The 14,665-nt window shown below is 44.7% G+C and overlaps 1 long non-coding RNA gene across 1 annotated transcript; it reads right to left on the bottom strand.

Moving 5' to 3' along the window:
- Positions 1-13,742: 13,742 nt before the first annotated feature.
- Positions 13,743-14,385, bottom strand: LOC115247002 (uncharacterized). Its single transcript, XR_003886098.1, has 3 exons — positions 14,158-14,385; positions 13,946-14,085; positions 13,743-13,857 (listed from the first exon to the last, which is right to left on the bottom strand). It is a non-coding gene; the product is annotated as an uncharacterized lncRNA (long non-coding RNA).
- Positions 14,386-14,665: the final 280 nt, after the last annotated feature.

The raw sequence follows: 14,665 nt of genomic DNA, 5'->3' as shown, positions 1-14,665 counted from the left end.
GTGTAGGGCCTTCTGGACTTGGCAGATGTGTTGGATGCGGGAGTCCATGTCTGGGGATTGGGTGAGAATATCACAAAGGTATGCAAACACAATGTTTTCCAGCATCTCCTGGAGGACATCATTAAAACAGCATCAATGGGCAGTCATGGTGACCACTCAGAGAGATGAAAGCTGTTTTCCACCTGCCCAAATTTCTGAGTCGTTCCAGATGGTAAGAAACGCACAAGTCACGCTTCTGTTTAAGATGGCTACAGTATATGCATGGCACGGCTCTCTCTGGGAGCCATGGAAGTCTCCTGGGCTGCCTTGAGAGGGATGACATGGAAATTCAGACAAATCAAGGAAGACGGAGCCTTCCTTTGTTATTGGGAATGGACCCACAAGTCTGGTAGCCAACGTATGGCTGGAGACAGTAAGTCCTGGGTTGACAACCAGACACTCAGCCTCTCTTTAACTGTCCACTGCTGTCCTAACCACCGCGACAGAGCAGGGCAGACCACATCAAGCCACCTCCCAAATCCTCCAGCAGCATCAAACCAAGGCTCATGCAGACAGAATCATCATTTCGCACTCTGAGGCCTGGAGGAGTTACATCTGAAACCAAGAAAACACAGTAGAACGGAGATGTACTCTACCTGAAGCCAAATTCCAGCAAACTTAGCGTCCTTCCCCAGGTGGAAACCCCTGAGGAAGTGAGGCAGCGATGGCAGGACCCCTTACCACTTGCTTGAGGGTGGCAGGTTGAAGTGAGCTCAGTGGTTGCCCCCTATTCCTGACAAATGGCTTTCTAAGCCAGGGAATTAAACTGCGGGCCGCGATCTGAGGCCACCCTCCTTGGGAAGCCAAACTCTGCTGCCGAGTAAGGATGATCAGGTGACCATCTGAAGGAGGTCATTCTGGAACAAAGTCCAATGCAATTTCAGAATATGAATTTTTCTTTTACTTTACTAAAAATGCTCACCTTTCTATTTTTCAAAATAGACTAATAATAGAACCTAATGTTTTGTTAACATTTACCGTTTATACAGTACAATGGCAACTTTGGTGTTGCTACTATCCTACAGCAGTGTTTTAATATGTCCTGTCCAATGGACACAGCCCCATATCTCCATTTTACTGTGCAATTGTTACACTGTAAAATAATTGTTTTCTTTTGTGTCGTGAAACAGTTCTGTGCCAGTCGAGTCTTGGGGATCATCTCATTTAAACTTTATTTGCCATATCAGCTGCTTTAAGCTTTGAATCAGCAGGTCACGGTTGAGGTCACTGTTAAGATCACAGTTAAGGTCACAGTTGAGGTCACAGTTGAGCTCACGGTTGAGGTCACGGTTAAGGTCACGGTTAAGGTCACGGTTATCGCTCCCTCCCTCCTACCAGCCATTTTGTTTACGCTCCTCAATGACGCCATGCAATGCTCTTTACTTTATGGCAATACTTTTAGGACTGGCCCTTGGTTGGGAGCCAGTGGGCAATAAATTAAAGTGATTATATGATCATCTGAATGCAGAGTGGTGGTCTGCAGAAAGTAACAACCTGTTGAGTAATGCTGGAAATATTTGTAGTTGGGCCTGCTTTTCATTTGGACAAATTTAGGGCTACATACAGGTGCAGTTACACACAGAGGGTGAGCTTTTATGTCAGCATGCCTTTTCTAACTGTTGCTGCTGGGGGATTTTTATTGCTTTGGCTTTTTAGATTGGTGGATATAATGAGCAGGTCTGCCTCCAGCGTGCATCTAACTCATCACGGAGCGTTCGCCCTGATGATAGCACACATATGTTTGCGAAGGAACACAGAAAAACCACTAACGTTAAGTAATTTAGTGCTGCATGGACGTTACAAAAGTAAATGCCACACCTACTAAGCAGTACCATTCTAGTCCTCCATTTGCTTTCAATCAGACTCGGTGGTACAAAGCACACATTTTGCATGGTTGATGCATCATAAAATTCAGATACGGGAGTCCTGCACTTGTGCTTTTGCATGGATTCTTGAGATGCCTCCTATATTTGCAGTGCACGTGTCAAGTCTAGCAGGGTTTCAATTAATTGGAGAGGCTGGAGAAAAGGCTCTAACTAGTAGGATATTGTACAGTAAGATATGTATATCAATCAATCAATCAATCAATCAATCAATCAATCAATCAATCAATCAATCAATCAATCAATCAATCAATCAATCTTTATTTATATAGCGTCTTTTACAATCAAAATATATGGAGTATGTTGCTGGCCATATGCTGCAGGTGTGAATGAGCCCGTAGCAATGAGCCACAATCACAATCTGGCCCATCCTGGAAACAAAATCCAGAGGATAAAAGATTTTGTTTAAATTTAAAATCAATCATTTAAGAGGGGTACTCCTGATTCCCCAGTTGGACACACACACACAAACACACACACACACACACACACACACACACGCAAGTACTTTTTGTTTTACTTTGAGACTGAACTAAACGGCTCTGGTTAAAAGACACTGTGCTGCTGCCCTGGAGATGTAGTGCCAATAGCACAATTAGCAACACAAATCGTGCAGCGGCTAAAGTGGCTAAAGCTTCCTGAACCATCTGGTCTCATCAGAGGCAGATGCCTTTGAGCCTTTTTAGCTCCAACGTGGACTGCTCCAGTGTCTGGTAGAAGACTCCCCAAGGAGACAGCTGCTTTGTTGCTTTGTTACTTTGCTGCTTTGTTGCTTTGCTGTTTTCTAAATTATTCAGCCTCATTTACTGAAACCTAGTTCTCGATTGAGTTTTTGTGAGTTCCAGATTGTTTTCCATCAACCTCATGTTCAGTTATTTCCTTCCATTTGGTTCCTTTGCCACTTTGCCGAACAGTTTATTTTTCTTACAGTCATGCACCTTTGGAGTCTTAATTTTCAATGCACTATGTGCCTGAGGTGTGTAGGTGTCCGTCCCTTCAGAGATCCAGAGGCTTTTCTTCAAATCGGTGTTGACGATGCTTTTACACTTCTGAAATAAACTTTAACCACAACACTACTGCAAAGCAAATCTAAGTCGGTTGAGATGAAAGAATTTCAAAGGTTGCCTTGTAGCAGGAAGCTGCCCCTCTGGGATTATGGAACAAAGCCAGCGATAGGCCCAGCACGTGTTTTTGCCATCTAATCTCATGGTTAGTGGTGGCGGTAGATTTTCTGAGCACAATCTCATCCCCAAGAGCACCTTTTCACAGACGTAAAAGATTTTAGCTTGAACATCGACATGAGATGAAGCTCTCATCCCACTGCTGATCCAGTACAAAACAGGTAACTAAAGGTCCTCACTTATACTCACTGATCATACTCACTTAAAGTTGCATTATTGCCACCTACTGGACTGGAGTGTAAAAGAGATAACAGGGTGGGAAAAAAAACAAAAAACAGGTGATGTCTGAGTAGCCGTCCTGGAGTAGTGGCCTTTCTGTAAATCTCCACAGCGCGTAGATGGCCAGACTGTCCCTGGTGCTCACTAAATGTGGACCAAAAAGAACTAGTGGTGAACTATTGACAGTGGTGATGAGCCGAGCTTCGTGGGTGTGTAGGAAGCTCAAAGGTTCAGCCCAATCCAAAAGTAGAGCTACTGTAGCTCAAATTGCTAAAAAAGTTAATGCTAGTTCTGATTGGAAGGTGTCAAAATATTATCATCTTCATCCAGTCAAACATTTGTGGGATGTGCAGGACAAACACTTCCAAGCTAGAGCACACCTTCAGGGATCTAGTGGGTTCCTCAGCTTGATGGCTTGGTGCTGTGGCAGGCGGTCATAAGCTAAGGCTTCATATGTGCTAAGTCCTATGTGTTGTCTTAGCACTATGTCACCTGATTGTGAGCATACAACATTTTAATGATGAAATATAAATGCAAGGTTGTTTTACTACCCAGAATCTGCCCTCGTCTCTATCTCTCTACCCCATCTCTACACTCGGACCTGCTTTTTTTCGCCCTTTACAGTAGCAGGATAGAGTTTCCTGAGTTTGCCAGTTTTCTGCTACTATCACATTTCATTTCACAGAGGATTTTCCAGGTTACCAAGTTATCATTTGATTTAATTACCTCCATTATTGTAATCATTGAACTACTTGGTTGTAGAGGTGTCACTCCTCCTACAATAACTGGAATCCCCGACAGCAGCTTTTCCCACTGCTTTTCTAACCTGGGGCAGATGGCAACAGGCTCAGATGACAGAGGAAGAGGATTCAGTCTTTGTCAGTCTCCTTCGGTGGCATCATATATAGATGTAAACCACCCATTTCTTTCTATGGACGTCATGTTGACAGAAGCAAAGGCATTTCTGAGTGACCAGTAGGCCAAGCTTAAACCCGAGCTCAACCAGTCAAGGACAGTGGCGCTATCTTAACTCTTTTACATTAGCACATATCCACGTTACACTTCAGCACTATAAAGTCATTTTCTTTCCCAAGATTGCAGTGTCTGTGCTGTATTCCATATTTCACCCCACATGGAGCCTGTTGAGCAGACCAGAAGGAGGTGAAACCAGAATCCCTTTCGCAAAAGAACTCTTCTTTTTAACACAAGGCACTGTTGATCGGAGCCCTGCTGAGCTAGCAAGCTGCAGAGGCATTTTTAATTATTGCAGGTGGTCTTGCTTGGAGAACATAGCTGTGATGCTCAGGGATCAGAAAATAAAACTCCAAAGCCTGTAACACAGCTGTGTTGGGACTGCTCTGCCAAGGTTCAAGGTCTGAGGTAACAGCGGCCCCTTTTTGTCACATGTCATTGTGACCAAAAATTGTGAAACCATCCCGTCTGTAATGTGAGGCTTGCTTGTTCAGCATGACAAGGATTGTTCTGAACGCAAGCCTAAGCAAAGGCCAACATAGAACACCAGCTCACCCAACACTTAAAATCACTTTCTCTGTTGTTGGCATGTACAGGTGCTTTATTGCAATGGAGACTTTTGTCTTAAAGGACGAAGCGCGGTTGCATTTTACTGAAGATGAGGACAGGGGAAAGGGCTACAACATAACAGCCACACCAGATGTTGTTTTTCATCATCTCTGATTTACTTCATCCATTTCAGTCTGACATGAAACATTTCATTCTCTTTTTTGGGGAAATTCTTCATAAGAATTATTATTTTCAATACATAAACCACATAGAAAACCTTGTATATCAGAAGAGACCTGGCCAGGCTATTCTGGTGATCCATGCTGTTGTTTCCCAGTAAGTGCAGCAAACTGCAGGAGTTCAAATTGATGGCACACTGTTCATGATGAGGTGTGCACTGCTTAGATCTCACATCTGGCCCGGGCCTAAACAAGGAGCTTGCTCATTATGGACAGGACGTTTTTCATTTTGGATACTGAACAGGCTTAAAATCGTATTCAAAGACGTCATTAAATGTAGAAATGTGGGAGTGTAATGTAGCTGAACTAAAAACCTCATTCTTAAATCTCAAGTGATTATTGGATTAATTCACAGCAACATGGCTTATTTGGCCCTGGCCATTTGCATGTTGTCATGGGGATTGCCAGAAAAGCTTTCTACATGATGAACAACGTCCTCTTCCTGTTGTTGTGCAGCTGGAACTGGATTTGCAACTCCTCTAAGCTTAAACATCATGGCTTTGTTGCTCAGAGGGATCCAGTTAGGTGCAGGGGTGTGCTCCAGCATGGGATTAGACAGCGAGAAGACAACAAAGAACCTTCAGGCATTGCTTGGAGTTTCTGTATTTAGTACTTGGAGGAAGAATCCTTTAGTCAAGCTAACTTACCAACTTACCAACCACATATAGCTTTGGTTCAGGTGGCTTTTGAACTCAGTGCAACTGTGTTGCTGAACAAACTCTTCATGCACAACTGGATCATCTGGAACTCTCATTTTCATGCTTCATTTCATATTCCAAGCCATACAAACTGTTATTGATTATAATTTTAACTTTTGCAAAGACATGCATGTTTGTGTAATGAGGGATGGTGTGATTAACAGCCCATGTTCAGGTGTGCATAATTGCTAAGACAGCTCGCACTAGGCCACTCCCTCTCATCCCAACACAAGTCTCTTGGATGAAAGGAGAAAGGTTTTTCATCCATTCAGTTGACTTTGTTGGGGCTTCCCGGTTGTTTTTTCCTGCAGGGGGCGTGGTGGAGCCATGCTCCGGCCACCGGTTGGCGCACCTGCAATCAGCGATCAGCCGCCTATTTAAGGACTGAGACTCTGGCCTAGCAGGGTCGGAGGATTTTTGTGTGATTTTGGTGTTTCTGGTGACTTTGTTGGTTTCGGAAGATTTTGGTGATTTTGTGGCTCCACGCTGGAGCTCTTTGTGTGCACCCGAAGTAAGAACTGTTGCTTCCCGGTAGTCCAGCAGGACTGCCCTATTTGTGTTTGTTAAATAAAACCTATTTTGGACCTTTCATCACTGCGTCTTGCCTGTGTTCGGGTCCTGTACAACCACGTATCCTAACAGACTTGAAGGTATGACTGTTCAACTGCTTATTAACGCAACTATTAGGTATTTAATAGCTACTTGGACCGATCATAAGGCCGCACCTCAAAGCATTTAGACATGTAGACATGGTCAAAACAACTTACTGAAGATCAAACTGCATCAGGGTGGGGAAGAAAGGGGATTTAAGTGACTTGGTGGTGCCAGATGGGTACTGTTCTGAGCATCTCAGAAACCGTTTAGCACCTACTTGATGTGAGAGGTCAGAAGAGGTTGGGCAGTCTGGTTTAGGAAGGGTAGAAGAGAGATCCAAGGTGGTGGGAGCTCGGGGTGCTAGTGGCTCAGTCTCGGGGCGCTGGTAGCGGTGGTTAACAAGATGAGTCGAGAGCATGAAAGCATGGATCAATCCTACCTTGTATAAATGGTTAAGGTTGCTACTGCTGCTGTTATGGTTGTGAATTTGCTTTGAGCTGCCCGTCGGAACTTTGTTATGCTGTATTTTGACGGACAACAAAGGATGAAGCGGACACGCAGAGAACCTGTTCTGAATCGCCGCGGCCTCCCTGAGGATGGTTGCTGACCATTATGACCATTGTGGACCATTGTCTGATGCTACTTCTAGCAGAATAATCAACCATGTCACAAAGCTCAGATCATCTCAAACTGGTCTGCTTCTTGTACACCAGTGGCCTCCACGGTCACCAGATGTCAGTCCAGCAGATCACCGTTGGGATGTGGTGAAAAAGGAGGTTCTCATCCAAGATGTGCTGCCCAAAAGAGCTGCAGCAGCTTCCTGATGCTCTTACTTGAGTGACTCCTGAACAGATCATTTATTCAAGGGATGTGATACTAAAATTTCTTTCACATTATATAACCTTGTGATGACTGTCTTCAAGTAATCAAGGGAAACAGCCCCCTTTACTGGGTCTACAGCAGCCTCCATTAACTGCTTAATGAAGGAACCCTCTCATTACAAATGCCATCAAAGTGAAATGGGCGAGACCTTTGGCAGCATGAGGGCTGTGTTACGCCTAATTCACTGAACTGTGGGAGTGCAGGTTCCAGCTTCCACATCTGCAGGAAAGACAGACTTATTGGCCTGATTTTTGCAGCGATGATGTCAGTAAGAATACATGACAGTAGGCCATGGTGCCAAGTCCTCCTTCACATGTTTTCTCCCGCTCTTTCCTCCCCTTTTAAAGTCATCTATTGTAGCTTTGGACTGGGAGAATTGCAACAGCGCTTTTGTTCATAAGGTTGATCAAAGGTGCTCCAATGCTATCTATCAACCACTCTAAGGAACTATTTTCCCTTTCGATGGAACCAAAACCCAACCATTAACCCATGTAAAAAGAACGTTGTACCCTCTGCAGAAGCTGAGCTCTGGCTACATCGAACCACTTCTGGTCTCCACATCAACACCAACCAAAGCCAACACATGAGCAAATAATTTTTTTAAAAGACAAAAGAAACAGCCCCATGACGACCCCATGAAGCACTCCAGGTGTACAGAGACAGGTCTAATATGATTAGAATCAACCTACTACTGGAATCACTCTTCAGATCAACTAAAAAAAACCACCAGGAATCAGTTTATGCCAACTCCTTGATGATGAAATCATGTTTGACTGGAAATGTAACTTCCTGTCTCAGCTACGTTCCTTTAAGAACAATGTTTCAGTAAAACCAAAGCATGAGCAACTGTCACAGCCACATTAGATTAACAGACAATTAGCAACATCTGCATAGCTAAGGTTGTGTTGTGACCTTTGCACGTTGTTGTCTCTCTTCTCTCCCTCTAGGGGGAGTGGTGGAGTTCGCTGGTGACCGTTACACCTGCAGCTGGTTTCCAATCAACAGGTCTTCATAAGCCGCTGCCTTTTGGTCGCCAGTGTTGGCTTGTTTTGTCTGTCAAATTATGGTTTGGCAGACTGGTAAATGGTAGTCATTTCCTGTGTTCTCAAATCCCCCTCTAGGTCACCACATGCCCCTTGTGCAGAGAAGGAATCTGCACGTCATGCACCTCACCTTGTCACCTCGCTGTACACGATTGTCTTTCTTTGTTTTATTAAAGTCTATGTAGCATCTGTTACAATCTAGACCCTTTCCAGAATCCCAGGGCCTGACCCCTAACAAGCAAAAGTGTCAGGAAAACTCCCCTTTAAAAGGACGAAACCTTGAGCAGGACCAGGCTAATGTGGGGGGAACCCTCCTGCTGATGCGGGGGCTGCGTAGAGAGAGAGGAGAAGGGGGAGGACGGGTAGAAGAGAGAATAGGCAGAGATCATGGAAATACTTTAATTATAACAAACTGTTAGTAGAAGAGTTGAGTGGGGTCAGAAGTCAGCGCACCACTATAAAGTTGGTGGTGCCTGTAGATGGATATAGAGAGAGGAGTAGCGGGAGGGAAGCAGAAAAACTACAGGAAAGTCTAGTTTGAACTCTCTTGGCTGTCGTTTGTCTGCTTTCAGTTCCAGTCTGAAGTGCGTGCATAGCGGATGGAGCCTAGCAACCCAAGCTAAGGGATGTTGTTCACCTCTATCATCCTGTGCTTGGTTCACAAATACAACATTGGCACAAAACAATGTTATCAGTGTGTATTTGTCAGACAATCATTTGGTTTTGCCTCCCTCTAACCCCCCTCAAATCCAAAGATGCTCTATCAACCAGAATCAATCCGGAGACGTGACAAAATATTAACGACATCCATCAAATCTGCCGCATTAAGAGCACACATTCAAAAAAGTCTGAGAATAGATCAAGTGTGATTGTTTGTGGAATGATGGAGCTTCACACAGGTGAATGGTTAACGTCACACCAAACAGGATGATGTGGCTCAGGGTGCCGGGCCAGTCTGCTCCTCGCCACCACCACATTGTTATTCCATGGTGTGTTATTACAAATGAGTCCAAAGCAGAAGATGATAGACTCTCATAATGTTGCACAGATGCAAATGAGTCATAAAACAAACAGCTGCCGCTCCATAAACTGTGAGCACAGGCAGCAACGGCAGCGGCAGCGGGAGCCCCAGCTGAGACCTGCGCTCAGGTTGGACCATGAGCTCACACATAGTTCTGACACAAAGTCACGTTGCTGTGATGTTGCAGCCATAAACACAAACACGGGGTCGTAGCGTCTAATAAGGCCTGATGTTCAGCAGATGTCAGAGAAGACAGCATGTACATGATCACCTACGGCCCTTTTTGGGTGGATTAAATGATCTACTCATGGCTGTAGATGGCTTATAGATGTGATCTACCACACATACCTTCATTCTTAGCATGTCATTCAGCTAGCGGTCCCACATCTGGATACAGTGCATGAGCTAGCTTCTCTTTTTCCTGTTGGCTAGTCAGAGCTGGCCTGGGGAACTGGAATAGCTCCAAAACCTTTAATGGTCTGCTTTACCAGGCAGTCTATCTGTATTGTGATCTGATGCAGTATGAAGCATTTACCCCCCTTACTGACATTGCACCACATCATTTGCAAACAGATGCTTCCATAAAGATCTTAATTGCCATTTCTTGAGTTAGCTTTAATGTGAAGGTTACACCTGCTTGCTGTTTGCTGCCTTGCTTTTCCATTCCACTAAAGCAGAGCAAAGAGCCAAATTCATACCAAAAATAAATCTTGGAAACAGTTATTATTTTTATATGTATATCTGTGATGTGTCTTAGGCCACAACTGTAGTCCACACCTATAGGCCACACCTGTAGTCCACACCCATAGGCCACACCTATAGGCCACACCTGTAGTCCACACCCGTAGGCCACACCTGTAGTCCGTACCCATAGGCCACACCTATTGCTTGCATAAATAGTGTATTTTTGTATGTGTTTCTGTGCTCTGTGCCTCTCCTCTCCTCTCCTCTCCTCTCCTCTCCTCTCCTCTCCTCTCCTCTCCTCTCTCCTCTCCTCTCCTCTCCTCTCTTCTCCTCTCCTCTCCTCTCCTCTCCTCTCCTCTCCTCTCCTCTCCTCTCCTCTCCTCTCCTCTCCTCTCCTCTCCATTCTATCATCTACCTGTCCTCCCCCCCTCTCCTCTCTCTCTACCCAGCCAGCCATCAGCAGGAGGGTCCCCCTACATGAGCCTGGTCCTGCTCGAGGTTTCTTCCTGTTAAAGGGGAGTTTTTCCTTGCCACTGTTGCTTGTCTGGGGTTAGGCCCTGGGATTCTGGAAAGCGCCTTGAAACAATTTTTGATTCTAAAAGATCCTATATAAATAAAGATTGATTTGATTTTACACCTGTAGACTACATCTATAGGCCACACCTGTAATCTACACCCGTAGTCCACACCTGTAGTACGCACCCGTAGGCCACACCTGTAGTCTGCACCTGTAGGCCACACCTGTAGTCCGCACCCGTAGGCCACACCTGTAGGCCACACCTTCTGTACAGAATGGCAGGTCGATACAGTATATACTTAGTAATCTTTTACTAAAACTGTCATTTCCTGTTTGTGTGTTCTGGTAATTGGTAACACTTCTGCACACGTCTGTTTTATCCCTGTTGCTCAAACAACAGTCACGTTTGATCCCCAAGGTGACCTACTCCTGCACAAGTCAGCCGTCAACCATGGCCAAAGAAATGGAGAAAGAAGAGCTTGTAAATCCGAGCGCATCCTCATCACACCAGCGCCTCATCGCACTAACGCTGGGTTTTTATGGGCATTCTAATGTTTGCTAGATGTTCCTAATTGATAGGCTGACAGGGACCAGGGCAGGAAGTGTAATATAAGCACTAATAATGTGCATTATAGTGGAAAATACAAGGTTATGATGTGGTTTAGGGGCTTGAGTGGATCGCCTTCCACCTGCTTTCTGCAAAGTAAACAATGTTGTAACCATTTTATGGGGTGACTCAGTTAACCTGAAAGTCTTTGTTGAAAACTGGAATCCATAAGTTTGGCAATGACCATGCGGACAGATCTGAAGCTGATCATCTTTCAGAAAGAAGGACTGTGAGGATACACAGACAGCTGCCATGACAGACTCAAACCACTTTTAAAATCAGAGATTTAATGTCTACTTTAAACTTTTTATTCATTATGGGGTGGTTCAGGGTGTCAAACACATAGACTCAAGACGGAGGGCTTCCTCATCCCTGCTGCTGCTTCACGCTCAGATGGTGGTTGGTGCCACACAAGAAACACATGTGCATGCTGTGTAGTGAAGGCTGACAAAAGTGTGTGTGTGATGTTCCTGGAATTTCAGCAAAAGGGTTCAAACTCTTTAGCTTAAAGGGACGATGAACAATTTAAAATAAATGTTGTTTATCACTCTGGCACATACATATAAATAAGAAATGCATATAGTTAAAAAAACGTAAAACGAAAAGTGTACAATAAAAGAATGATGAACTATCCAATACTATGTAAATGCAATATATTAGTCATGACTTGGTTGTCAGTACTTTATGTGATCTATAGCACCCTCCAGTGATAAAAGCAAGTATTGCAACACTCATGAAAGCGCCGCTATAAGGCCTTTGATGTCCTGGATATTCCATAAGATTTGGAATTGTTGCGCTCCTCAGCCTGTACATGACCCTAACCCTAACTGACTAACATAACCAACCTAACCCTAACTAATCCTAACGAGTATGTGTGAGGTCCATCCTCAGTGGGCTGCAATGATGTTATTTTACTTGCTGGTACGATGTCAACAGAGGAGCAGATCCGCCTTTAAAATGCTTCAATTCTCTCACTTTTTTCCTAAAGTCTTCAAGTTAATCTCTCTCTACCCAAGAGAGAGAGAGGGGAGGGGGGCAAAGAGGGGGAAGAGATAGGGAGAGAGAGAGAGAGACACACACACACACACACAAAGAGGGGGGGAGAGCGAGAGAGAGACAGAGGGAGAGACATAGAGGGGAGAGAGGGAGAGAGAGGATTAATGTTTCCTGATCGGGTTAGTGTAACTCAGAAACTTGTGTTTGACTGCTTTTCCAAAGGGCACCATCGTAGTTTTGCTTAGCAGCAGTTTTGGTGGTAACACTTCATAAAGTGCCACATTGAGGGTTAGTAAAAGCTGTGGAGATTTTGTGTTGTGACTCTGTGTGTCTGTACACTTTCTTTCCTTTGGCTGAGTAAAACCTTGAAATAATGAATGAATAAATGAGCTAAGCTGTGACGATGCTCTGGATCTGAGCTAAAGTTGGAACAGTGCCGGACCATTAATGATCAGCTTGATGTAATTTGTCCATGCTTTTGTTCGGGGATCATTAGTCTTCTCACATAGACATGGGTCACAGCAGCTAACATTGTGACGCTGGATTTCCTGTGCAGGAACCAAGAACCAAAGTGACCCCGGTGATAAAGGTTCATCACAATTCATGTCACTGCTCTGAGTTTGGAAAAGCTAACCTACTTTCATTCCCGTTAGGCCTGTTAATCCGTGTTGATAAGAGATATTCCTAACATGTACCTGGGAATGCAAATCTTCAGTCAGCTGCTTGAAACTCGAGATGTTGTACATGTCTAGAGGGTGAACCGTTTGAGTTCACGCCTAATTGGAAGTTGACCGACAATTGATATATTAAACATCTCTAAACTTGACACCTACAAAACAGGAACACTCCAGTTCTCATAAACATTCTGGGACTTGACATCTGGAAGCAATACGAGCATCTCCGATACAGATTTGAAAATCTACGACATTAACGACAGATGTGGTCAATTTTCCACACGGATTTTTGCGTGACCCCTGAGCAAGCAGTTTCATGGGGAAATGAAAAGAAAAAGAGCTTTTTCATTTTTATTAACCAAGACCAAGGCTTCAGCAGGAAGTAGCTGAGCAGTAGACCCCTCCTGAAGGGAAGGAAGGGTAAGCTAATGAGATAACTGTAAAACTGGGTCAGTGGGGTCAGAGACTGGAGACCAGTCAGCACTGGAGCCAGTGGTTCAGGTCTTTTTCAGATGTCTGAACATCAAAGTCTTTTGGAACTGAATGATGTGTGGTCTTCATCAAAGATGCTCAGTGTTTACATTGAGGATTTTTGTCTTTTATTTTCTTCTTTTTAAAGCATAAGTTCAACTGGAAAAGGCAAGGAAAAACTCCATATGGGGGAAAAAGAGTGGAATACAGAACCTACACTAACTGGTTAGTGCACATGTTTTAGTGCCATTGATACTGGGCAAAATAAAGAAAAACACATGCGCGCACGCGCGCACACATGCACACACACACGCACACACGTACACACGCGCGTGCGCACACACACACGCACACACGTACACACGCGCGTGCGCACACACACACACACACACACACACACACACACACACACAATGATACTCTTAAGCTGGCTGAAGCCAGAAACTGCACCCAGGACGCAGACACAGACAAACCAAAGCATACAAAGATTTAATTTTTTTCTAAAAATGTTCCAAAAAGGTAAAACTTCTCTAAATGGACAACACACAGGTGAACGTGGCTGATCTGGGAGCAGCAGTAAACTGGAAACTGCAAAAATAGGAAAAACAAGAGAAAGATGAGGCAGGAAAAACTCACAAAAGGCAGACAAGAGAAGGTTCAATCTCATGCTTCTCACAAAGGGGAGCCCCATGTTACCATGGAGGATCTATGACAATCAGGTGATGAGAGGGGAAAAGGAGCCACTCTTTAAAGCAGCAGATCCAATCAACCCAAACGAGTCGCAGATGAGTAAGACGGCATCTCGGACATGCCCACCTGCAAACGGGAAGAACAGAAGAAATGCAGGCAGGAAAAAAGACAACTCACTGAATCAAATCATTGCCTCACCTGCCCCAAAGAGCACCTCCAGGCATTCCCTTAGGCTTGTCCAGATGGTCTGTGTGAGAGTCTCGGATCAAGTCAGGGACAAGAATAATGCTGTCGTGAAGGACACCCATTAGCGTTCCTCAGGGCCAAACCCTCCCAGTCCAGCAGGTCTTGTAGGCTCTGGACATCACCAAGGCCATGAACTGATCATGGTCACTGTAGGGGGTTCAGAAGAAGGGCTTTGGAAGTCACTTGTGACTACAGGCTTAATCTGAGACACATGGAATGTAAGATGGATCCTCATGTTCTCTGGAAGGGTGAGTGTGGCAGCAGTTGGGCTGATTAAACTCTTGATGGGAAATGAGCCAATGGCTACAGGAGAGAGTTATCAGGATTTGGTGAATAGGGGAATTTATTGAAAGCGGTTGGCAGACTGCTGAGTGGCTTGCGTGCGCTCAAGGGCCTCCTTGGTCTGCCTCCACGTCTCTTCACAGCACTGGATGTGCTGTTGCATCCCTATGTCATGGGG

The sequence above is a fragment of the Takifugu rubripes genome, chromosome 2 (genome assembly GCF_901000725.2).
Source record: "Takifugu rubripes chromosome 2, fTakRub1.2, whole genome shotgun sequence".
Lineage (NCBI taxonomy): Eukaryota > Metazoa > Chordata > Actinopteri > Tetraodontiformes > Tetraodontidae > Takifugu > Takifugu rubripes.
This window is presented reverse-complemented; position numbering and strand designations above follow the sequence as displayed.